Source organism: Chiloscyllium punctatum, chromosome 49 (genome assembly GCF_047496795.1).
Source record: "Chiloscyllium punctatum isolate Juve2018m chromosome 49, sChiPun1.3, whole genome shotgun sequence".
Lineage (NCBI taxonomy): Eukaryota > Metazoa > Chordata > Chondrichthyes > Orectolobiformes > Hemiscylliidae > Chiloscyllium > Chiloscyllium punctatum.
Genome location: NC_092787.1, coordinates 47,062,997 through 47,089,183, shown reverse-complemented (window position 1 = coordinate 47,089,183; position 26,187 = coordinate 47,062,997). Strand labels below are relative to the sequence as shown.

At 42.9% G+C, this 26,187-nt stretch overlaps 1 protein-coding gene across 4 annotated transcripts in view; it reads right to left on the bottom strand.

The window, feature by feature from the left end:
• The window catches only part of abca2 (ATP-binding cassette, sub-family A (ABC1), member 2), a 548,786-nt gene that overhangs the window by 510,142 nt on the left and 12,457 nt on the right, over window positions 1–26,187 (bottom strand). The gene's annotated exons all lie outside the window — the stretch shown is intronic.

Below are 26,187 nucleotides of genomic sequence, written 5' to 3'. Positions count from 1 at the left end.
CAAATGTTCTACCTTTCTCGATATCCCTGTGCACCATTTCTATCCAATGCCCATCTTGAATGCCTCCACTGAACCTGCTTCTACCACATTTCCTATCACTGCATTCTAGGCCCAGCAGACTGTTAAAAAAAACTACTTTTATTTCCCATCCCTAGCTTGCTGTGAGAAGATGACAGTGCGCTGCCTTCTTGAACAGCTGCAGTCTACAACGCTGTTAGGGAGGGAATTCCAGGATTTGGACTCCGTGACAGTGAAAGAATGGCAATATATTTCCAAGTCAGGATGGGGAGAGCCTTGGAGGAGAACTTACATGGGGACACCAGAACCTTCATCTGCTGTCCTTGTCCCTCTGATTGGAAGCGGTCATGGGTTTGGAAGGTGCTGACTAAGGATGTTTGGTGAATTGTACATAGTACACACTGCTACGGAGCGTTGATGGTGGAGGGATTGGATTTTTGTGGAGGTGGTGCTTTGTCTTTGATTGAATGTGGCCTTGATATCAAGTGCTGTCCCCTTGCAATTAGTGGTAACAGAGAAGGAGATTTACCTTCAATCCATGTTGAATCCCTGAAATAATTAGCAATTAGCCACACTCCTTAGTTTCTTCCTTATAACCCAGGAAATGTTCGCTCCTGATCGAATTCATCAGCAATCCTGCATGCAGTTCTAAACAGCACATAATAACATTTTACAACTTTCAGCTTTGAACAATAATAGATAACTTGCTCAAGCAATTCATTTAGAATGTCAGTTGCCTCTAGATTTCTGCTAATAAGACCAGACTCAGATATGTGCACACCTAATCAAAGCTACAGGAAAGACTTCATCCCAAGGTTCTTTTCAAATGGTCACGTACTACTTTCAGTTGGATGAACCAATTTAAATCAGAAAAAAGGGGAAGAAAGTCTTCACAAGTCATAGGTAGTGGCCATTTGGCCTTTGTGCCAATACTGGCTCTTTGAAAGAACCATCCAATTTGTCCCACTGCCCTATGCTTTCCCCACTAGCCCTCCCAAGCACGTTGCTCTCCTTTGAGCCCTCCAAGTTCCTTTTTGAATGTTATGCCTGAAACAGTTGCCACATTTTGAAGCTGTCCCAATTCAAATTCTGTTGTTAGTTTCCAGGGTGTGGGTGTCACTGACGAGATCCATTTCCCAAACCTAACTGCCCTACAAGTGGTGATGGTAAAGGCTTTTCATCCAACCAATTACTGCTGTCCACATGGTGGAGGAACATTAACAACACCGATGATGAGGCAATTCCAATTTGATCCAGTGAAGGGCCAGCAATGCAGTTCCATGTCAGGATGGTGTCGAACCTGAAGGGGAACTTGCTGGCAATGATATGCCAATGTACTTGCTGCCCCCATTCTAGCAGGTGTGGTAGAATTCAGAATTGAAAAAAGGTGCTATGGGAGGAGCCAATTGCATCTTGTAGATGTCTTCACATCATTACAACTCACTGCATTGGGGAAATTCACTTCTGGCCCTTTGGTAATGACCTTAAATCTATGATCTCCATTCCAAGCCTTCAGCCGCAGGAAACATTTTCTCCTTATTTTTCAAACAAAACCTTTCATCATTTTGAAAGTTATTGTATCTTTGCACTGAGCTGTCTCTACTGGAAGTGAAGCAATTCCAGCTTTTCTCGCCTTTCCACACTAACGCACTCCCACATCACATTCTCGAGAAACCTCCCCTGCATTCTATGCTAGGCCCTGATGTCGTTTCTGAAGTGTGGCAAATACAACTGCATGCAAGACTCCAGCTGAAAGAGCCAACAAATTATTCCCACTGCTGTACTTATCTCCCAGACCCTGCAAATTTCTCTCCTTCAAACACTCCAAGTTCTTTCACATAATTTAAAGACTTTACATAACTTTCTGATAAGTACAATATTAAACATTGACATAGACAAGAAGAGCTGAATGGTCTACATTTATTCCTATGTTTCGGTTTTCTACAGCATTAAAAAACATCTTGCTTTCCTAACATTTAAGCAGCTTTGAGTCAGTCAGTCAGTCAGTCAATCTCCACATACACACAGATCCAAAAGGCCAACCCATTAAAAAAATGCTTTAAATGTTGTTTAGCTATGTGTCAGGACCACTGCTGGAGTGGTTCAAAACAAAAGAGTCAAATTAGACTTAGCACAATGGGTTGCTGCTTCACCTAGCCTTACACACAGCTCCATTTAAGGGCAGCCGAATTGCAGAACATCTCCCCATCCTTCACAATACCGCATAATGTCACAAACTGCTTATGTGTTGCGTATGCTTTAATAACAAGAATTTGTCCCAGGAAGAGCCAGAAATCAGAGCATACAAGCAACTGACATAGGAGGTTTGAATTGGGTACCATTTCCACAGAGCTGGGATTCCAGAGCGTGTCTTGATCAAATAGGCCTGGTACCACCCAGGAGTACAGGCTTGTTTTCACCTAGAGCCCCAGCTGTAATCAGAATCTCCATTCCCCTTTCCCATTTCAAGTCAAGTGATTGATTAGATTGGAACCAAGGTCCTAGAATTGAATTGGATGGTCCTTCAGGGCAGTGTGCCTTCCTTTATTTACATACCACTAAATGCAATGAAACACAAAAACAGCGAAGATGCTGAAGATTTGTAAATAAAACAGAACATGCTGGAAATAAAATCAACAGGTCAAGCGGCATCCGTGGACAAACATCAAATTGAACATTTTGGATTAAAATGACTTTCATCAGAACAGCAGGTCTCCCACACGCTTGTAAACTCAGTTCAATTTGACTCAACACGGATGCGTCCTTAGATGCTGTGCATCTCCTGATCCTCCCCATGACATACAGTCCCTGTTCCCAACACAGATCCCCAATTACCTGATGCTTCAAGATTTACACAATGCAGAACCTACTTCAATCTTGCGCTCAGAGCTGACAACAGGTTCAAGGAGTGCAGTCAATTCAGGAACTTTCCTTGAAGCATTAACTGTGAGTATGGTATTGATGTTATTGGAAGATTGAATGATGAAACTGACTGCGGGAGTAAAATGTGCAAATTGGCCAGTTTTAACTACCATTACTAGAAAGCCCGATCCATGGAAAGATTGAATCTAAGTCAGCACTCCACTTTAGGACTTTCCAGGTTGCAGCCACAGCATTCAGACCTTAACCCCAAGAGCAAAAACAGCTTGTTTGTGATTCAATAAACTTAGTAATTATGTTAAATCCCAGCAATTTAGGAACATGGGGGTAGCAGTAGGTCATTTAGCCCTCAAGGAACTAGCAACTGCCTCAATGCCATATTCCCAATGCTATCCCAATATCCCACGATCATAGAATCCTACAGTGTGGAAGCCCATCAAGTCCACACTGACCCTTTGAAAAGCACCTCACCCCATACCTGTAACTTTGCATTTTCCACGGCTAATACATCTAACCCTCACATCCCTGGAAACTACAGGCAATTTAGCACAGCCAATCCACCTAACCTGCACATCTTTGGACTGGGGAAGGAAACCGGAGCACCCAGAGGAAGCCCACACAGGCACGGAGAATGTCTGTCTATCTGCAGTTTGCACAGTCAGCCAAGGTTGGAACTGAAGCAGATGCCTGGCTCTGTGATGCAGCATGCTAACCACTGAGCCACCATGCTTCCCCACAGTACAGTGGCAGGAGTAATCAATCAATTTCTGTCTTGGACATATGTAATGACTGAGCTTCGACACCTGTCTGGATGAGGCAATTCCACAAATTCGCCATACCATGGTGAAGCAATTCCTTATCTCAGTCCAAAGCAGCTTGTCCCTTATTTCGGAGACTGTGCCCTCTGGCACCGTCGCTCACTACATTAATAAAAAGGTGGAAGGTTCCCAAATTACCCTTAGCTCCGAAGATCCCATTCTTCATGCTCTTCAGTATGCTGCAGGTGGTTTCTTCTTTCAGCATATTGAAGATTCAGATATACAGAACCATTGCATCAGCCTGTAACTTTCCTTCACTTTGATCCAGGCTCTCAAATCTGTGAAACCCATCAGCTGTCATTCTTTCCTTTCAAAGGTTGCACTAGACTCACTCAGGCTGATTTACCATAACAAGGTGACCTTTCTTGTTTGAAACAGCTCCATTTGAAGACAGCTGTACCTCCTGTATCCTGTCAAGGTGAACCCACTTGCTGCCATCTGTGCATTAACCAAGACTCACAGACAAACATTCTTACAGAAACTGTTTTGTCTGTCACAGGCACAAATCTGTTACTGTTTGAATTGTGAAAAAAAATCCGCTAAATTGACAGCTAAATATATTCAGATTACACTGGAGCATAGGAATTGCTAGACACAAAAGTACTATGCTTCATCTTCCACCATCCTGGTTGTCACGTGGTCACAGAGATGCTGCCTAATCAACGTCTATCAATTCAGCCACAACAGACCCATGAGACAAGGAAAACCTCAGTGGAGAGTTTTGTGAAGCCTAGCTCTCAAACATTTGACACTTGCAGTATCTCATGCCTCAAATTATTCACTGATTTTATATCATAATGTTGTTTTTACTATTTTCTGAAAGAAAGCAATCTAAATCATTGAATGAAGTACGCAGTACCCATGATTTTCAATCTTGTCAAGTTTAATTGGCAACAAATGAGTTGAACAAAAAACTTTATTCAGTTCAATTCCAACTTCAGAACTTTGGAAACAAAAATTGCATTGCTCACATCTTAAGCCAGCTTCCTTCAACACAGTTACCAAGTAGAGATCAAGGGGTCAAACAGGCGAATTCTCACAATGTACAGTTACCAAAGACATTTCTAAATGCAATTAACAGTTTGCAGACATTATTGGATTTTGGCAGTGCATTACGAGCATTAGATAGCTTCAACTTTACTTCAAATTATAAACAAATACTTTAGCTTCTTTACTCTAGAACTAGGTTGTATTGGAAGACATGAGTAATTTGGTACAGAGGTTACCAAAAAATAAAATAAGAGAAGTGGTAACACAATTGAACAAGAATAGTTGATGCAAGTAGTATAACATCAAGACTAGGCAAAAAGTGAGGACTGCAGATGCTGGAAACCAGAATTTAGATCAGAGTGGTGCTGGAAAAGCACAGCATCAGAGGAGCAGGAAAATCGACATTTCGGGTAAAAGCCCTTCATCAGGAATAGAGGCAGGAAGCCTCCAGGGTGGAGAGATAAATTGGGAGGGGGGACTGGGGAGAAGGTAGCAAAGAGTGCACTAGGTGAATGGGGGTGGGGATGGAGGTGATAGGCCAGAGGAGAGGGTGGAGTGGATAGGTGGGCAGGTAGGACAGGTCATGGGGACAGTGCTGAGCTGGAAGGTTGGAACTGAGGTAAGGTGGGGGGGGGATGAGGAAACTGGTGAAGTCCACTTTTCCAGCACCACTCTGATCTAACATCAAGACTGTCAGCCCACCTGCAGGACGGTCACAAAATTAAACAGAGCTTATTCCACACAATGCAATACCCTCCCAATTCAAGCTTCAGGGTATTGGAAATGAAAACAAGCTTGTAGTGTTATTTAATTGTTACTTCTTGATTTACATAATCTTTACCTGCATCAAGTCCTGCATGATTAGACAAATTTCTCAATTTATGAAAAAAGATAAAAATGATGATTAAATTTGCTTAAGTGACTTTAGATAATCAATTACAACAGAATAAACCACATCTCATTCAGAAGTGTCACTTTATTAGTGGTTAACAACTAGGACTCAGTAATTGGATGTCTGGCCAAGGAAAATGGTCTGCTTTTAAGATTTCCCCCTCAATTTGATGCCTCCCCCCAACCCTGTCAAAATACAGCAGGTACGTTGCTTGGTCAACGCTATCTAGGTTCAGGTCCCCTACTAAGCTACACGCGCGCACACATTCCGACGGTCTACATGTGGCATTCACCATTCTCACATAGATTGGAGGAGCTGAGATGACCAAGTTGTTGTTATATGACAAACCCAAACACCAACTGAAGAGATTAAATTCCCCCCACCCATTGTCATCAATCATCGGTGCAACCTTTTTGAAAACTGCACATGAAGGACTATTAACGCAGTATAACTTCCCACTGATCTGGGTTGGCCATTTTCATGCTCCCTTCCAGTTACAGACACACTCTACACTTTTACAGTTCTTCAAGCAGGCTACATATAGGACTGAATCAATCAATCAATTCATTTGGATGGACAGAAATGGAAAATGCTCTTTACTTTAACACCAAAATCAATTTTACTGCGCAGAAAGAGACTATTAGGCCATAAAGTCTTATCCAGCACATTGGTGGAGCAACCCAACACCAAGCAGACGCTGCCCTCACAACCTCAGAGTTCCATATGAACTCCAATCGTGCAAACATAGCTCCCCTCCAACATGAATGTTGTTTGTTTAAATTATTAGATCATTCAGACATTCTTCCTGAGTAGAAAGTAAACTTTGGATTAAATTGTATCTGTCCTTTCATTTTAGGAAGATAGTTTGGGAAATACTCATTTTGGGGAAATTATCTTGTGCTTTTACCTGAACAAACATAGGCTGAAAAGGTCTCGCTATCTTGGTCAATAAAGGATAACTCACAAACTAGTTCCTTCCATGATTATCATTGAATCACACATCAGTTTCGAGTTTGTAATGGTCTGATTTAAGGATTGTATCTTTGGCAAAATTCTATCCAGTGCCATTCTCCTCTCCATCACCAAATGCAAAACATTCGCATTGGAACAAATTTTCTAGAGTTCAGATTCAATCAAGTGAAGAGAAAAGTCACCCATTATCTTTAGCTTGACATTTATTCACTGATTAATTAGTCTCTCCCAGTAAGAGTGGTTCATTGCTGTCCAATTCCTATGGGACTAGGGAACTGGAAAAGAAGCAGCCGATAATAAACGGGTGACAGGTGACAGATGGGTAAGGAGAAGGATGAATGGAGAAGGAGGAAGCTCAAAGAAACAGAGCAAATGTGTTGCATGTCCATCGCCATTTTTCCAGCCATATCTCTGACTGCTTACCTAGACAATCATCCAAACGCTGCCCCTCGTAAGATACCCTTTCTCCACAAGGCCACAGATCCAAGTAGAAAGGCTAATCTCAAATAAGGATCGGACAGGGACATGACGAGGGGCCTCTGATCTTTGAAGATGCTCCCCTCTTCAACTGAGCAATAAAAACACCGTAAGATCATAAAACATAGCAGCATAAATTAGCCATTCAGCCCATCTTATCTGCTGTCATTCAATCATGGCTGATAAGTTTCTCATCCTTCCACTTTCTCCCTGTAAGCCTTGGTCCCATTGATACTCAAAAATCTATGTATCGATCTATCTATCTATCTACCTCAGTCTTAAATATACTCAATGAGCTGGCCTCCACAGCCTTCTGTAGCAGTGAATTCAAAAAGGGCGCTGTGAGAATGCAGTTCAAGGGAAAGATCTGATATCACCCTAAATTGTCAGCATTGTTCAACGTCATTAGAGTTTTTTGAGCTACTCATTAAATAATGGGCCTCCTCCATTGCCACTCCCTAGCTACACGACGCCTGAAGGAAGAATGTCTCAGCTCCCACCTCAGGACCCTCCAACCCCTCGGCATCAATGTGGATTTCATCAGTTTGCTCATTTCCCCTGCCCCCACCTTAAACCAGTTCCAACTTTCCAACTCGGCACCGCCCTCATGACCTGTCCATTTTCCTTCCCACCTATCCACTCCACCCTCCTCTCCGACCTATCCCCATTATCCCCCACCTCAATCTACCTATCGCACTCTTAGCTAACATCCCCCCCAAGCCCTACCTCCTCCCACTTATCTCACCACCCCGTCAGCTCAAGCCCTTCATCAGGAATGAGGCTGTTTGACCGAAACGTCAATTCTCCTGCTCCTCAGATGCTGCCTGACCTGCTGTGCTTTTCCAGCTCCACACTCTTGACAAATAACCACCACAGTCAACTGAAACACAGGAAGGTTTAACTATGCAATGGGAAAGGATTATTCTTTTCATTGAAAATATATTAAGTATCAATTTATTTAGCACAATTATTTAAAGGACAGGGATGGGCCATTTGACCCTTCTAGCCTGCTCCACCAATCAAACTACATCATGGAGGCTCTTCAATCTCAATGCCATTTTCCTGAACCGACCCTGCATCCCTTGATATTTTCAATATCTAGAAAACTATCAGTCACTGCCATGGACATACTCAAGGTCTGCGCTCCCACTGCCCTATGGGATACAGAATTTCAAAGATCCCAATTGTCAACACAGTCCACCTCTTCCTCGCAGTCCTCACTGATCTATATCTTAATCTGAAATTGTGTCCATTGTTCTAGACTCCTTATGCACTCAAACCCCAGTCTGGGGAAACATCGCCCCTAGATCTAGCCTGTGGAAGCCTGTAAGACCTTTGTATGTTATAATGAGATCACCTCTGCTTCATCTATACGCTAGAGAATTCAGGGCCAGATTCCTCAATATATCCTCACAAGATAATCCTGCCCTCCCAGGATTTAATCTAGTGAACCTTTATTGTACATCCTCTATAACAAGTCTCTCCATTCTTAAACAAAGGAGAACAAAAGATGTTTACGAATTACATATAATGGAATGACGTAAGGCAATCCCACCACAAATAAAAACTAAAAACAAGTGTACAGCTGCAAGGAGAAATGTTCCATGGTTGGGAAGAATTGTCAAGTCTTTAACCCTGCAGATGAGCAGGGATCTTCCAATGCAGAATGTGTTCAGTGCACTTGGGTGTGCTTCAATGTGGATAGTCATTCAGAGAAGTGGGCATGAACTGGACAATAAATCTACAGAAGAGGGTGCTTTAACAAAATTAATGACAACTTAACTTCGTGTGAAAGAATACTCTAGAGGCATTTTTGTTTTTGTATTTTGGTGCATAATAGATCTTCTGTGCTAGGAGTCGCCAAGGGATGCATTTGAATTTCACCAAAATAGAGAGCTCATTCAGAGGGAACACTGTCAACAAGAAGCCACAGCAGCCTGGTATATTCTTCAAATGGTAATTGATGGATTCCCAACTTCATCATCAGGTCACATGCTGTGAGTGGCAAAGGGAGCCAACAATCTCGCATTATGGCAGGAGATTTGGACAGTACTATTTTTAATAGGGCAGGTGGAAGGTGACATAATTAAAAGCAGGACTGGCAGAAATCATATACTCCACTTGGACCAGCAAAAATTACTGCACGCTGTAGTTTCAGAGCGTTTGTGGTGAGAAGCAGTCACATGTGAGAGAAATTCTTAAACCATATCCACACAGTACGCTTCCCCAATACTAACAGAAAGGTCATACTGAAGTGAAACAGGAGTATAAAATTATTCCTGAATTGTCTTTGATGACCTCAAGGTACCCCAAAGGCTTTACAGTCAATGAAGTATGGTTGAGTGTCATTGTTTTAAATGAAGGGAAGACAGAGGTGAATTTGCACACAGCAAGCTCCCACATATAGCAATTGGTAATGACCAGATAATTTGTTGTTGTGATATTATGAGGGATAAATATTAACCAGGATAGCTGCTCTTTGTCAAAATATTGTCATAGGATCTGACGCATCCACCCGAGGGGCCCCTGTTTAGTATCTCATTAAAAGAATGGCAGTGCAGCAAGGCCTCAGTACAACAATGGAGTGTCAGTCAAGATGTGTGCCTTCTGAATATGCACTGGATCACAATCCTGTGACTCAACTGTGACAGAGGGATCAACTAAACCACAGTTGACATCAAGAATTGAACAGGAAAAGAAAGTAGAGACATGTGGATGAAATACCAGGGGCTTGCAGGCAGAGAACTACAGGGAAGCGAAAGGAACAGTTATAAAGACAGGCTGCAACAAAAAAAGTTATTATAATCTCTAGCTGATTTTGTTCTAACTCCTCGATAAATTGGACCTTTTCTTCGTTACTCAGTTCATAAGCAGTTAACACTAACACTGCCCAGAAAATTGAGTTGTCAGAATGCACCATCTTCACATCTAATTGACCTGTACTTTACTCAGATCAGATCTAGCTCTCAAGTCCTACAACAACAATCATAAACTGTAACAGATAATAAATAACTTACTGGAGGAGGCGGCTTCACAAATGTCCCCCTCCTCAATGATGGAAGAGCTCAACAAGTGTGCTATAGAGGAAGCTGAAGCATTCGACCAACCTTCAGCCAGAATTAACAAGTGGATGATCCACCTCATCCTCACCCAATGATCTCCAGCATTAGAGAGATCAGTCTTCAGCCAATTCAATTCACTTCACATGATATCAAGGACCAGTTAGAGGCACTGGATACGGAAAGAGTATTGAAGATTTATAATCCAGAATTTGCTGCTTCCCAGTCAAGCTCTACCAAGTAGAGTTACAACACTCGCATCCATCAGACAGACAACGTAAAAATTTGCCCAATTATATCCTGTATGCAAAAAGCAGGGCAAGTCCAACCCAGTCAATTACCAGTCAATGATCAGTCGACTCTCACTCATCAGTGAGGTGATGCAAGGTGTCATCATCAGTGCTATCAGGCAGCATCTGCTCAACAATAACCTGTTCAGTGACACCCAGTTTGGGTTCTGCCAAGACCACTCAGCTCCTGACCTCATAACAGCCTTGGTTCAAGCATGGAGAAAAGAGCTGAATTCCAAAGGTGAGGCGAGAGCGACAGCCCTTGACATCAAGGCCACATTCAACCAAGTATGGCATCGGGACCCTAGCAAAACTGGAATCAGTGGGCAAACTCTCCACTGGTTGTAGTCATACCTGGCAAATAGGAAGATGGTTGCAGTTATTGGAAGTCAGTTATCCCAGCTCCAAGACATCTCTGCAGGAGTTCCCCTGTGTAGCATCCTTGGCCCAAACATCTTCAGTGGCTTCATCGATGACTTTCCCACCATCATAGTGTCAGAAGTGGGAATGTTAACCCACAATTGCACAAAGTTCAAAACCATTCATGATTCCTCACAAACTGAAGCAATCCATGTTCAAATACAACAAGATTTGGACAAATTACAGGTATGAGCTGACAAGTGGCAAATAATTTTCGTGGCACACAATGCCAGGTTATAACCTTGACATTTCATGATGTTACCATCACTGAATCCCCCATTTTAATATCCTGGGGTTACCATTGCCCAGAAACTCAATTGGATTCACCATACAACTCCCCAAAACCTGTCTACATTCTTGTGCCTTGTAGATAGTAATGGAATATTCCCTGCTTACCTGGATGAGTGCAGCTCCAACAACACAAGGAGGTTGACACCATCCAGGACAAATCAACCCACTTGATTGGCACAACAAACATCCACTCCCTCCACCGGCAACGCTCAGTAGCAGCAGTGTATACTATCCACAAGATGTACTGCAGAAATTTATCAAAGATCTTCAGACAGTACTTTCCAACCCACAACCATTTACATCTAGAAGGACAAGAACAGCAGGTACATATGAACACCACCCCCTTCATGTTCCCTTCCAAGCCATTCACCTTCCTGACTTAGAAATATATTGTCATTCCTTCACGTTTACTGGGTCAAAACCTTGGAGTTCCCTCCCTAATGGCATTGTGGGTCAATCTACAGCAGGTGGACTACAGCAGTTCAAGAAGGCAGCTCACCACCACCTTCTCAAGGGTGAACAGGGCAATAAATGTTAGCCAGCCAGTGCTGCCCACGTCCCATGAGTAAATACAAGAAACTCCATAACAATAACAGAAGAATGTGAATTCAGCAATGGAAAGAATGTTATATAAGGGAAAACTGTTATCAGAACTGGAACAGACCATTTGAATCAAACTCAAGAGCTCAGGCAGTTAAATTTAATTTGTCTTTTTGTTGTCACATGTATTGAGACACAGTGAAAAGGTTGCTTTGCGTGCTATACGAGTAGATTGTATTATACAAAGTGCATCATAAGAATAGAACAGGGTGCAGAATACAGGGAAGGTGCAGGGAAGGTGTATCTGTAGGGAAGGTGCAGAGAGGGCAATCAGACTTAACATTCATGAAGTTCCATTCAAACATCTGATAACAGCAGGGAAGAAGCTGTTCTTGAATCTGTTCATATGTGTATTCAAACTTTTACATCTTCTGCTTGATGGAAGAGAGTGAAAGAGAGTATAACTGGGGTGGGAGCGGTCTCTGATTATGTTGGTTGCTTTCCTGTGGCAGCAGGAAGTATACACAGTCAGTGGATGGAAGGCTGGTTTGTGTGATGGACTGGGCTATGTTCACTACTCTCTGCAGTTTTTTGGAAGTTGCCACAGTAAATTGTGATATATTCAGGCACTGATGGAGCAAGCCCAGGGGGCTACCTATTCTTTCTACAATTCATGACAGATTCTGGTACATACAAGGTTGCACTGACCCAAATGAGCATTTCTAAATGTTGTCTGCAACAGACCACAAAGCTCTGACATATCAACTTATTATAAAAAGGGTTCGGACATTGGAGTTTACCAATGAATCTATAGCCCTTAGAATTCAGTTGAAACTCATGCAAGCTGTTGATAAAAGGCAAGATTCTGAAATGTGAATACACGTGTTGCAACAGGAAAGAAAAACTCACATCTTGGAACCACAAATCTAAAAGGTTTTGATCTGTAACTATATGCTCCAATTTCACCTCAAATAGCTGATAGAAGCACAGATTCTAGGAGCAGAGTAGGCAAGCCAGCCCTTCAAATCAGCACTACTGTCTAATAGAATCATGGCTGATCCTCTAACTCAACGCCATTTTCCCATTCTCTCTCTGCACATGGGGATCTTATCGACCTAGCTTCTCAGGACAGCAATATAAAGGGGAGTGGACTGAAAAGTACTGAGGTATTTCATGCAACAGCAAAATCAAAATACCAGCTCTAATGTAAACCCAAAACATTAACTGCATCTTCTAATCACGGTAGCGTTTGTTTTTGCACTTTTCTGTTTACATTTCATGTGTTTTCTCTCATTTGTTCAGAAGCTGTGTGCATAGACAGTGGTTTGCCAGCAAAACCAAACTGCCCACAATTAGAAAAGTTCTACTCTCTGAAGCTAAATTTATGAGACTAGACCCACACAGGATTTCTAGGAGAAAGCGAGGACTGCAGATGCTGGAAATTAGAGTTGAGAGTGTGGTGCTGGAAAACCACAACAAGTCAGGGAGCATCCAAAAGCAGGAGAATCGACATTTCAGGCAAAAGCCCTTCTTCAGGAATGAGTACACAGGATTTTGTCCAGTCAACTTTCCAAAATTAAAAAAATGAAATTACAATAAATCATTGTTTATCTTAATCTAACTGTTGATTACTAGTTTGGAATTCTGAATCATTTCTTTGCATACTAATAGCACTGGATCGGAATATTAGGTGCATACTGCAAGAATGAGTTGAATGACCAACCTTCATGATCGTAATAAATAGCCATTTCTTACGGTGTTAATTTAACCTGACCAAATTACCTAGCTCAGTTATACTACTAGGGTTGCTTTTACATTGCAAGAGAATCACTGTAGGTCAAATACCTAGACTTCTTGGGCAACTCTACTATGTGACATCATTTTATACCTAAGAGTGTAGGAAACCAATGTATGTATATTACATTATTCAAACACATTCCCTCAAACTGATGGCACAATCTATGCAAATCTTTTAAAGTGACATCAATGATATGGTTTGAACAAGGATGGAAGAACAATCCTGAATTAAAAGCGCAAATTTTGTTTCTTTACAAATGTCCCACAGTAACTCACATCCAATTAAAGCATTTTTAAACTGAAATCACTGTTGTAGAGCATGATTCCTGATGAAGGGCTTTTGCCCGAAACATCGATTTTCCTGCTCCTCGGATGCTGCCTGACCTGCTGTGCTTTTCCAACATCACTCTGATCTAAACCCCCCTGTAGAGCAGAGAAGCACACAGCAACATCCCATAAAGAGCAAAGTGATCATCAGTAGATCAGGGTTTCCCCAAATGGTGGGTCATGACCCTCACTGGGGATACAAGACGAGATCTTGAGGTTGAGAGCTCAAGCAGTGGTATTGGTCATAGAGCTCAAACCGATGCTCCAGCTATCAGGCCCCTCTAAATCAGAATTTTTTTTATTCTATTAGCATCCATGGCCTAGCAAAGAGAGCTGAGATCTATTTGCTGCTATAAGTAAAAATACCAGTGCAAAAGTTGATGTTCCTTCCTTTAAGAAAACCTTCAGTTAAATGTGCCGCCACATTGAATTTCCCTATTCAGAAGCTGAAGCAAACTCCCTCCACACTGAGGAGCTAAATCCATCCACCTCCTAATTTTAAATTTAATGTTGACTTCACTCTTTGTGCACCTTCTCTGCAGCTATAACACTGTGTTCCCCACTCTGCTCTACTACCCTAATGCATTTTGTATGGCATGATCTGCACTCAAAACAAAACTTTTCACCGTAATGCGGTACACGTCAAAATAATAAACCAAATCAAAAGTCAAAAACTGAACATTAAGGCAGACTTAAACAGAATCTGGTTAGGTAATGGAATCAAACTGAGATGTAGATGTAAATGTGGAATTTACAACACAAACCACATCGGACAAGATCTTACTAAATCCTAGAGTTTACTCAAGGCACCAAATAGCGTATTCTCACTCTTAATTTGTAATCACCGATCACTGTAGAAACTGAAACGGGTAAACCTCACTCCTACTCAGAAACTAAAACATCCCCGACTCTTTCCTAATCATACAAAGTCCAAGGCAAGGGATCAGACCAGGAAAACGTTTGGAAGGCATGGGACCAGATGAGCTGCGTTTTAGTGAGATAAAGCAAAATTCTGCAACTGCTGGAGATTATAGACAATCACAGACATTAATGGAGAAACTCAGCTAGTCTGGCAGAATCTGTAGAGAGAGACAGAGTTAATGTTTCAAGTCCAGAATGAATCATCTTCTTTGTGTTTTAGTGACGTGGCCAATGAATAAATATTGACCAGGCCATCTGAGATAACACCTTGTTTCTACAAAACTGGATGGAGGCAAGGCACAGAATAGATGGAAAGTCGAGAGTGAGGTCCAATCAGATATGGAAGGAATGCTAGAGCACTCTAGTAGGTGGTGAAGACATGGGCAGCATAAGGCAAGTGGGAGGCACGGAAAGCTAAATTCTATCTAATTTAAAGCAAAAAAAGGCAAGGAATAGAACATAGAGCACTGATCAGCATTTAGGAACGGGACTTGTTGCAATCACCGAGACATGGTTGAAGGAAGTACAGGACTGGCAACTCAACGTTCCAAGGTATAGAAAGTTCAGGTGCCATCAGACAGTGGTGGGAGAAGGAGCGAGGGGGAGCGAGAGAGTGAGAGAGAGGGAGGGGTGGGGCATTGTATTATTGACAAAGGAAACTATCCCTGCGGTAGTGAGGGAGTATGTCCTGGAAAGGTCTTCAATTGAGGTCATCTGGGTAGTGCTTAAAAATACTAAAAAAAGTGATTACCTTGCTGAGATTATGCTACTGGCCTCCCCATAAGAGGAGATAGAGGGGCAGATACGTAGGTGAGTGACAGAAAGGTGCGAGATAAACAGGATTATAGTTGTCGGGGACTTCAACTTTCCTAATATTAACCGGAATCACCTCAGTGTGAAGCAGGATGAAAATTTTAAAGTACATCCAGAAGAGATTTTTGTGTCAATACATAGATAGACCTACTAGAAATGGGACAGAGCCAGACCTAATCTTAGGGGACGAAGCCAGTCAAATGGTGAATTGGCAGTAGGTGAGCATTTTGGAGATAGTAGCCATAACTCTAAGTTTCAAAACTATTATGGAAATAGAACATAGAAAAATACAACACAGTACAGGCCCTTTGGCCCTCGATGTTGCGCCGATCCAAGCCCACCTAACCTACACTAGCCCACTATCCTCCATATGTCTATCCAATGCCTGTTTAAATGCCCATAAAGAGGGAGAGTCCACCACTGCTACTGGCAGGGCATTCCATGAACTCACGACTCGCTGAGTAAAGAATCTACCCCTAACATCAGTCCTATACCTACCATCCCTTAATTTAAAGCTCTGCCCCCTCGTAATAGCTGACTCCATACGTGGAAAAAGGCTCTCACTGTCAACCCTATCTAAACCCCTAATCATCTTGTACACCTCGATCAAGTCACCCCAAACCTTCTTTTCTCCAATGAAAACAGCCCCAAGTGCCTCAGCCTTTCCTCATACGATCTTCCTACCATACCAGACAACATCCTGGTAAACCTCCTCTGCACCCGTTCCAGTGCCTCCACATCCTTCCTATAGTATGACGACCAAAACTGCACACAATACTCCAGATGCGGCCGCACCAGAGTCTTATACAACTGCAACATGACCTCAGGACTCCGGAAATCAATTCCTCTACCAATAAAAGCCAGTATGCCATATGCCTTCTTCACAGCACTATTTACCTGGGTGGCAACTTTAAGAGATCTGTGTACATGGACACCAAGATCCCTCTGCTCATCCACATTACCAAGTATCCGACCATTAGCCCAGTACCCCATCTTCTTGTTACTCTTACCAAAGTGAATCACTTCACACTTACCTACATTGAACTCCTTTTGCCACCTTTCTGCCCAGCTCTGCAGCTTATCTATATCCCGCTGTAACCTGCCACATCCTTCCTCACTATTAACAACTCCACCGACTTTCGCATCATCTGCAAACTTGCTCACCCAACCTTCTAGCCCCTCCTCTAGGTCATTTATAAAAATGACAAACAGCAATGGTCCCAAAACAGATCCTTGCGGAACACCGCTAGTAACTGCACTCCAAGATGAACCTTTTCCATCAACTACTACCCTCTGGCTTCTTCCAGCCAGCAATTCCTAATCCAAACCTCCAACTCACCCTCAATGCCATACTTCTGTATTTTCTGCAGTAGCCTACCATGGGGAACCTTATCAAATGCCTTACTAAAATCCATATACACCACATCTACCGCTTTACCCTCGTCCACCTCCTTAGTCACCTTCCCAAAGAATTCAATAAGGTTTGTGAGGCACAACCTGCCCTTCACAAAACCATGCTGACGATCCTTGATCACATTATTCCTATCCAGATGTTCATAAATCCTATCCCTTACAATTCTCTTTCAGACTTTGCCCACAACAGAAGTGAGAGTCACCAGCCTATAGTCACTAGGGTTATCCCTACTCCCCTTCTTGAACAAGGGAACCACATTTGCTATCCTCCAGTCTTCTGGCATTATTCCTGCAGACAACGAGGACATAAAAATCAAGGCCAATGGCTCTGAAATCTCCTCCCTTGCTTCCCAGAGAATCCTAGGATAAATGCCATCAGGCCCAGGGGACTTATCTATTTTCACCCTTTCCAGAATTTCCACCACCTCTTCCCTACATACCTCAAAGCCATCCATTCTAATTAATTGTGACTCAATATTCACATTGGCAACAATGTCCTGTTCCTGAGTGAATACTGACGAAAAGTATTCATTCAGTGTCTCCCCAATCTCTTCAGCCTCCACACGCAACTTCCCACTACTATCCTTGACTGGACCTATTCCTACCCTAGTCATTATTTTATTCCTGACATACCTATAGAAAGCCTTTGGGTTTTCCCTAATCCTACCAACCAAGGACTTTTCATGTCCCCTCCTTGCTGCTCTTAGCTCTCTCTTTAGATCCTTCCTGGCTACCTTATAACTCTCAATCGCCCCAATTGAACCTTCACGCCTCATCTTTACATAGGCCGCCCTCTTCCCTTTAACAAGGGATTCCAATACCTTATTAAACCATGGCTCCCTCACACGGCCCTTTCTTCCCTGCCTGACAGGTACATATTTATCAAGGACACTCAATAATTGCTCCTTGAACAAGTTCCACATATCGATTGCGCCCTTGCCTCGAAGCCTACTTTTCCAAGGCACGCATCCTACGTCGCGCCTCACCGCATCATAATTTCCCTGTCCCCAGCTATAACTCTTGCCCTGCAGTGCACACTTATCCCTCTCCATCACTAGGGTAAAAGTCACCGAATTGTGGTCACTGTCCCCAATGTGCTCACCTACCTCCAATTCTAACACCTGGCCTGGTTCGTTACCCAGAACCGAATCCAAGTATGGCCTCACCTCTTGTTGGCCTGTCTACATATTGTGTCAGGAAACCCTCCTGCACACATTGGACAAACACTGACCCATCTAATGTACTCGAGCTATAACTTTCCTAATATTGACTGGGAAAGCTAAAGTCCCCCATAACAACCACCCTATTACTTTCACTCTTCTCCTGAATCATCCTCGCAATCCTTTCTTCTATGTCTCTCGGACTATTAGGAGGCCTGTAGAAAACTCCTAACAGGGTGACCTCACATTTCCTATTCCTAACCTCAGCCCAAACTACCTCAGATGGCGAGTCTTCATCCATCGTCCTTTCCGCCGCTGTAATACTATCTTTGACAAGCAATGCCACACCTCCCCCTCTTTTACCCCCACCTCTGACCCTACTAAAACATTTAAACCCTGGAACCTGCAACAGCCAATCCTGTCCCTGTTCTACCCATGTCTCCGTAATAGCCACAACATCGAAATCTTAGGTACCAACCCACGCTGCAAGTTCACCAATCTTATTTCGTATACTTCTCACATTGAAGTATACACACTTCAAGGCACCTTCCTGTTTACAGGCACCCTCCTTCGAGATTGATGCCATGTTCCTAACCTCCCTACACTCCAGGTCCTGCACCCTCAAGGTACAGTCTCGGTTCCCATGCCCCTGCAGAGTTAGCTTAAACCCCCCCCAAAGAGCACTAGCAAACCTCCCTCCAAGGATACTGGTGCCCCTCAGGTTCAGGTGTAGACCAAATGGATAAGGATTGTGCATAAGTCAAGGGTCTAAATTGGGGGAAGGCAGATTTCGATATCATTAGAGAGGAACTGGCAAACACAGACTGGGAGCAGCTACTTGCTAGTCAGTCTACATTGGAAAAATGGGACATCATAAGTAGTGTAGTAAGAATTCAGAGCCAGCATGTTCCTCCACGAGTGACGATCAAGGGCAGCAAGTCCAGGGAACCCTGGATGTCAAGGGATAGCAAGAATTTGATAAAGAAAAAGGAGGAAGTATATATCAGGGTCAGCGCATTAAAATCAGGGAGGATCTGCAGGAGTATAGAGAGTGTCGGAGGTTGCTGAAAAAGCAAATGAAGAGGGCAAAAGGGCCTATGAAATATTGTTGGCAGATGGGATCACGAAAAATCCCAACGCTTTTTATAAGTATATTAACAGTGAGGAAAGAGTGGGGCCTATTAGAGACCAAAGGGGTAATCCATATGTGGGCCCAATGAATATTGCCCGTCTGTAGTCACTGAGCAGGTAGTCACTGTATCTGGGTATATCAGCTGGGGTGGTGAGGTTTTAGGAGGAGGAGATGTTTTAGCAGGCATACATCTGCATTAGGTCTCCACAACAGCAACAGGGCAATGTTTTAACGATGTTGGTCAAAGGGACACTCTCACGAGGACATGTGGTGACAACTCAAAGGAAAGCAAATTGCTGTAGATGCTGGAAATCTGAAAGTGCTGGAGAAATACAGCAGATCTGGCAGCATCTGTGCAGAAAGAGTTAACATTTCAATTCTGATGTGAACCTTCTTCAGGGTTAACCTTGTTCCTCACTCCATTGATACTGCCAGGTCTGCTGAGTTTCTTCAGCACTTTTAGATATCCAGCATCTGCAGCATTATCTTTTCTTTGAGTTGTCACCATGTCCTGGTGAAAATTTCCCTTTGACCACTATCATTAAACATTTGTTTGTGGAGAGCTTGCAGTGTACAAAATGGCTACCAGATTTCCAACATTACCATATCATGGGTCGAGTGTGCTATGTTGTACATAAAGCACTTTGGGATGTAATGAGATTGTGAAGTGTGGAATAAATGTAAGATTTTGTTTACTTCAGTGCACCACGATATTAATGCCTTTGACAGTGGTATTCCATATTCAGACCAGACATTATCAGAGAGGCACAGAGAGGCAGGAGCCACTGAATACCTCCAATTATGTCACCACTCGGACTGTGCTGAAATCAGTGGCCTAGCAATAAGCACCCAGAAGGTGGGCCTCCTACACAGAGCTGACTGATGAGCTGCTTCCTTTACCTTACACCAGGTGTTACCCAAAGTTAGGTGGGCTGACAGTAGTGATTCCAGTCAAGATTAGAGTGGTGCTGGAAAAGCACAGCAGGTCAGGCAGCATCCGAGGAGCAGGGGAAAAAAAAAATCGACATTTCAAGCAAAAGCCCTTCGTCAGGAAACATCCTGATGGGGATTTAAAAAAAAACAATCCACAATAAAACAATAAAGAGCTGCAGTTGCTCGAGATGTAAACCAAACAAAACCAGAAATTCAGCAGGTCTGGCAGCTCCTCTGGAGAGGTAAAAAAGACAATGAGCTTGAAACATTAACCTTGCTTTTTGTCTCCTCACATCCAGCCAAAACTGAGTCTCTCCAGCACTTTGTTTTTGGAAAATAAGCAAAATGGGTTCATCTGAAACCTCAGCTTCTCTGACACAGCAGGCGAAAACAGACAGCCTGAAGAAATGGGCTGCATCGCCTTCACACTTAATACCAGCTTAAGTGAAAGAAATCAAAAGCCCATCACCACTGATCAATCATGGTTTTAAAAACAACACATTTTACTTAAAACAGTGCTTGGAAACCCATCAAAACCCCATTATGAAAATCAACACAGCAACATTTCGCAACGGCGTCAGGAAGAAGATTAAATCAGGAAATGCACATCATCACTAAAAGCCACATAACTAGATCCATGCCAGATCATTTGCATTCAACAGAATGCACCAAGGTTTCTACAGCATAATCATCCCACCGCAGGCTTGGGTTTCTTTTGCATTAGTATTTCATGCTGTACAGCAACATTAGACAAGACTTCACAATCAGGCGTACTGCTCCGTATAGTGGTATAGCCTTCTACAGTCACACGCAAAAGCAAAGGGGAATCTAGGGAAGGGGCTGGTGGCTCCTCACTGCTGCCCACAGGATTATATTGTATATCAGGGCAATCTACCTGAGCACAGAATGCGGAGACTGGACAATCCCTTACCAAGAATTGTGTATAAACCTTCTCACATATATCATGAGACCCAGCGAAGCATAAGTTTATGTTCATTAATCAAACATCAATTCTTCATTTTGTTCCCCAAAAATAACAAATTAATCTACACGTCTGCAAGTCCTGGGTGTAAACGGAGCAGACCATGGAAGGGAACTGAGGTTTGTTTACGTTTTCCAACACGGGATGCAATGATTACTATCCATTCTGAGTTCCAGTGTGATGAGCACTGAACAAGTGCAGATCTTAGCAATCTTTCAGTCTTCAATTAAATCAGTTAGTGATTATATACTGAATCCACATCTCTCTGATGCTACATCACAGCTAGTGTTTGCAACCCAGGCTCTGCTAATGGAACTCTTAACATAGACAACGCTTCCCGCGCCTTTGGCAACATAATGACTGGCCATCAGCTGGGAGCTAAACAAACCCGACCAGGGACACCAGTGCAAGAATCTCATTTCACGTAACTGAGGCACCTCAACAGATGCTTATACAACACTGAATGGGGTGAATTCTTAGGAATAATTTCACAAACACACTGCTTCCCAAAATCCAGGCAAAATAACACAAATATTACTTCTTCACTAGTGTAAGCACCATTACTAATCCTCACCAAATGGAGTGATGAGCACTATTTAGCTGAGATGAAGTGGGGCGACAGGAGGCTCTTGTGAAGAAAAGGCGGTGGATCAGACTCATCAGGCCAAATAGCTTGTAATCTTGAGTATAAATATCTCCTTTCCAAAAGCTCCCACCATATTCTCCGACAACATGAAATGCTCTGATCGATTCTGCTTTAACATGCTTTCACTTGTGCACTACTGCTCTCTGTCCATTCTCTCTTCCTCTGTCCAATGATACTTGTGCTTCTGATTATTTTCCTTCTGGAAGGCATAGATACCCCGATGGGATACAATCAGATTGGTTTTGGCCATCCTTCATCAACCTGCCACCGACCTATTCTTTATCCATGACCCCTGACCCCAGCCAAGGCACCACGCACTCTAACCCACAGGGGCTGCTGTTGTGGCCAACAGAAACAGGACCACCAATTGATTTTTCCCCTCCACACTCAAGGGCTTATTAACATTAATTTCAATGTCCACTTGGCCACCCCAGTAGAGACTCGGGACAGAATGTGAGGAGACCTTCGAAGTCATCACAATCACTGACACATATTCACTGAACAAACCAGGTATACATGTGGTGAACATTAGTGGCAAACCAATTTAAAATACAGCAGAGGACAAATAAAAAAGCAGCAGTAAGGGGAGAAGATGAAACAGAAGGGCAAGCTAGGTAGCAATACAAAAGACGACTGCAAGAGTTTTTTGAATAGATAAAAGTGTATCAGAGGCAAGAGTGGATGGTGAAACCACTGGAACAGGATGCTGGAGAAGTAGTAATGGGGAACAAATAAATGTCAGAGGAACTGAATAGGTATTTTGCATCAATTTTCACAGTGGAAGACACTGGCAGCATTCTAGAACTTCAAGGGAGTCGGGTGCAGGGGTGAATGTAGTGGCCATCACTAAGGAGAAGGTGAAGAGGTCTGGAGGTGGGTAAATCACCCAGACCAAATGGACTACACCCCAGGGTTTTGAAGGAGATTGTGGAGGTGACTGTGCAGCATTGGTGGTGGTCTTTCAGGAATCACTGGAGTCAGGGAGGTTCACAGAGGACTGAAAAATGACTAACGTAACACCCCTTTTTCAGAAGGGAGAGTGGCAGAAAACAGGAAATTGTAGGCCTTTGTCCGACCCTGGTCATTGGTAAGATGTTGGAGTCCATCATCAAGGAGGAGACTGTAGAGTACTTGGAAGTGCATGGTAAAACAGGACTGAGTCTGCACAGCATTGTCAAGGAGAGGTCATGCCTGAGAAATCTGTTAGAATTCTTTGAGGGAATAATGAATAAAGAATAGCCAGTGTACATGATCCATATGAATTTCCAAAAGGCCTGTGACCAAGTATCATATAGGAAGCTGATAAATAAGATAAGAGCCGTGGTGCTACGGGCAAGGTACTGGCATGGATGGAGGATTGGCTGACTGGCAGAACGCAGGGAGTAAGGTAAAGGGGTCTTTTTCCGAATGGCAGCTGATGACTCGAGGAGTTCTGCAAGGAATCTGCGCTGGATCACAACTATTCACAATTATACATTAATGATCTCGACAAAGGAAGTGAAGGCACTGCTACTAAGATTGCAGATGACACAAAAATAGGTGGAGAGACAGGTAGTGTTTAGGAGATGGGGAGGCTGCAGAAGGACTTGGACAAGCTAGGAGATGGAAACAAATGGAATACAATGTGGGTAAGTGAGAGGTTATGCACTCTGGTATGAAGACGAGGAGTAGACTATTTTTTTTAAAATGGGGAAAGGCATCAGAAATCCTAGTTCAGGATTTTCTTAAAGTTACCATGCAGGTTCAATTGGCAGTTAGCAAATGCAATGTTACTATTCATTTCAACAGCAGGGATGTACTGCGAAGGATGAGGAAGACCACATTTGTAATATTGAGAACAGTTTTGGGCCCTGTATCAAAGGAAGGATGAGGAGGCAGCCGTAGAGGGCTCCAGAAGAGGTTTACAAGAATGTTCCCCGAGGATAAAGTATTTACCACATAAGGGGCAGTCAAAAACTCTGGGCCTGGAGCTTAGAAGGATATTTGGGAATCTCACTGAAACGTACCAGAAGACTGACGGGCCTTGATAGAATGGAATTGGAGATGTTTCCACTAGTAGGATACCCAAGAACCTGAGGGAACAACCTCAGATTGAAGGGATGATGCTTTTGAACTAAGAGGAGGAATTTCTTCAGCCAGAAGGTGGTGCATCTGCCACAATATGCTGTGGAGGCTGGTTACTGCATGTATTTAAGACAGAGATAGATAGCTTCTTGATTAGTGAAGGAATCAAGGATTAAAGGAAGAAGTGAGGAGAATGGGGTTGAAAAACCTATCAGCCACGATTGAGTGGCACAGCAAACCCCATGGACTGAATGGCCTATTCTGCTCCGATATCTTATGAATCTGATGGCACTCTGGGCATGGTTGACGAGTTCATTGCTCTAACCAGTCTCAATAATGAGACATCACTGATTTTAAAATTATTGGCAACAGAAATGGGAGGGGGATAATGATGTTTATGCTGTGAGCGACGATCTGTACTGCCTGAGCAAGGTGGTGAAAACACACTCAAAGCAAGCTTTCACACGAGAGCTAAAAACATACTTGAAGGGAAAACATTTGCAGTGCTGTGAGGAAAGCAGCAGAGGAGTTGCGATTACTTGGACAGCTGTTTCAAAGAACCGGGAGAGGCAGAATGGGAAGAATGATACACGTGTGTGTGGTTTGATTTGACAAGAGGGAGGACTATCCGGCTAAAAGGATTTCAGTCCTACAGCATAGCTTTTGCTGAACCAAGGACGGATGAATAATAATAATTTAAAAAAACACGCCCGTAACACTGGTGCACAGGAAATGCTAAAAGAAATAAAGCAGCTCTAATAGAGTCTGAAAGAATAACAAGTGAAGATTATCTAAGAGATTTTGATCAATTGGGTCAATGGGCAAAGGAGTGGCAGGTGGAGCTTAAGTTTGAATAAATTGCATTTTGAGAAAACAAGCAAGGGCAGGACTTATACAATTAATGGTAGGGCCCTGGGTAACACTGTAGAACAGAGAAGCCTAGGGGTTCAGGTACATAATTCTTTGAAAATTTGCATCACAGGTGGTTAAGGCCGCCATTAGCTTGCTTGCAGGTTGTATGGGACATTAGTGAGGCTTCTTCTGGAGTGTTATGTGCAGTTCTGGTTGCCCTGTTACAGGAAGGATACTATTAAACTAGAGAGGGTTTAGAAAAGATTTACAAGGATATTGCCAGGAATGGAGGGTTTGAGTTATAACGAGAGGCTGGCACTTTTTTCATTGGAGCATAGGAGTTTGAGGGGTGGCCTTATTGTTGAGGTTATAAAGTCATGAGGGGCTTTAGATAAGGTGAAGGGTAAGGGTCTTTTCCTTAGGGTGCGGTGAGTTCAAAACTAGGGGGCTTATTTATAAGGCAAGAGGAGAAAGATTTAAAAAGGACATGAGGGGCAACTTTATTTCACAGAGTGCAGTTTCTGTGTGGAATGAACTGTCAGAGGAAGTGGTGGATGCAAGTACAGTTTCTTTTTAAAAAAAAAGATATTGGGAGAAGTTCATGTATAAGAAAGGTTCGGAGGGATATGGACCGTAAACGGGAAGGCGGGATAGTTTAGTTTGGGATTATGGTCTGCACAGACTGGTTGTGACCCAAGGGTCTGTTTCCATGCTGTCTGATGCTATAAAATTGGTTATCAACATTTTTGGTATTTTAAAAAGGTGCTAATGGTCTGTTGTACATTGTCAGCATTTTCAAGAGGATTCATTTTAAGAATTCAAAGAAACACAGTCACAGAACAAGGGTGTTAACTGGGGAATACAACTTGTGGACGTGCGGAATTATCGATAACACCACCTCAAGTCAGGTATTTGTGAAACAGCCAACGCAACAGAATCGTTTCACATCCTCAAACTCCAACTTCAAGACGATTAATTACTCATACGACTCAGCAGCTGAGGTTTGCTAAGGAGGGCAATATAAGACAATTTACATCGACTATTAGCAAAGTGACTCATCATAATAAAAGCTCAAGATTGTAAACCAGACTATTATATTTCATGTGCTCCAGTTACATCCTGGTTATTGAAATATCATTTGTAAAGCTTTACAACTGGAAAATAAAGACAACGGCGCAAAATGTTACCCGATTCAAGTCATGGGCAAATAATTTCAAACCTGTTTGCCGTGAGGTTCTACACAGTCAAGCATTACTTTCTGCAACAATTTTCACCTTCACACATGCCTGTGGGTTCTAACCCTATTCTAAAGACTTGAGTATCAAATACTGCTTTCTGTGGTACATTGGTAGTGTCTCTCACTGAGCTAGGAGGCCTGGGTTCAAGTCCCACCTGCTCCACAGGGGTGTAATAATATCCCTGACCAGGTTGTTGAGAAAGTATCCAATCTAGTTTAACAATCCAATAAAATACCGAGTGAGTATTGCACCAGCGTGTTGT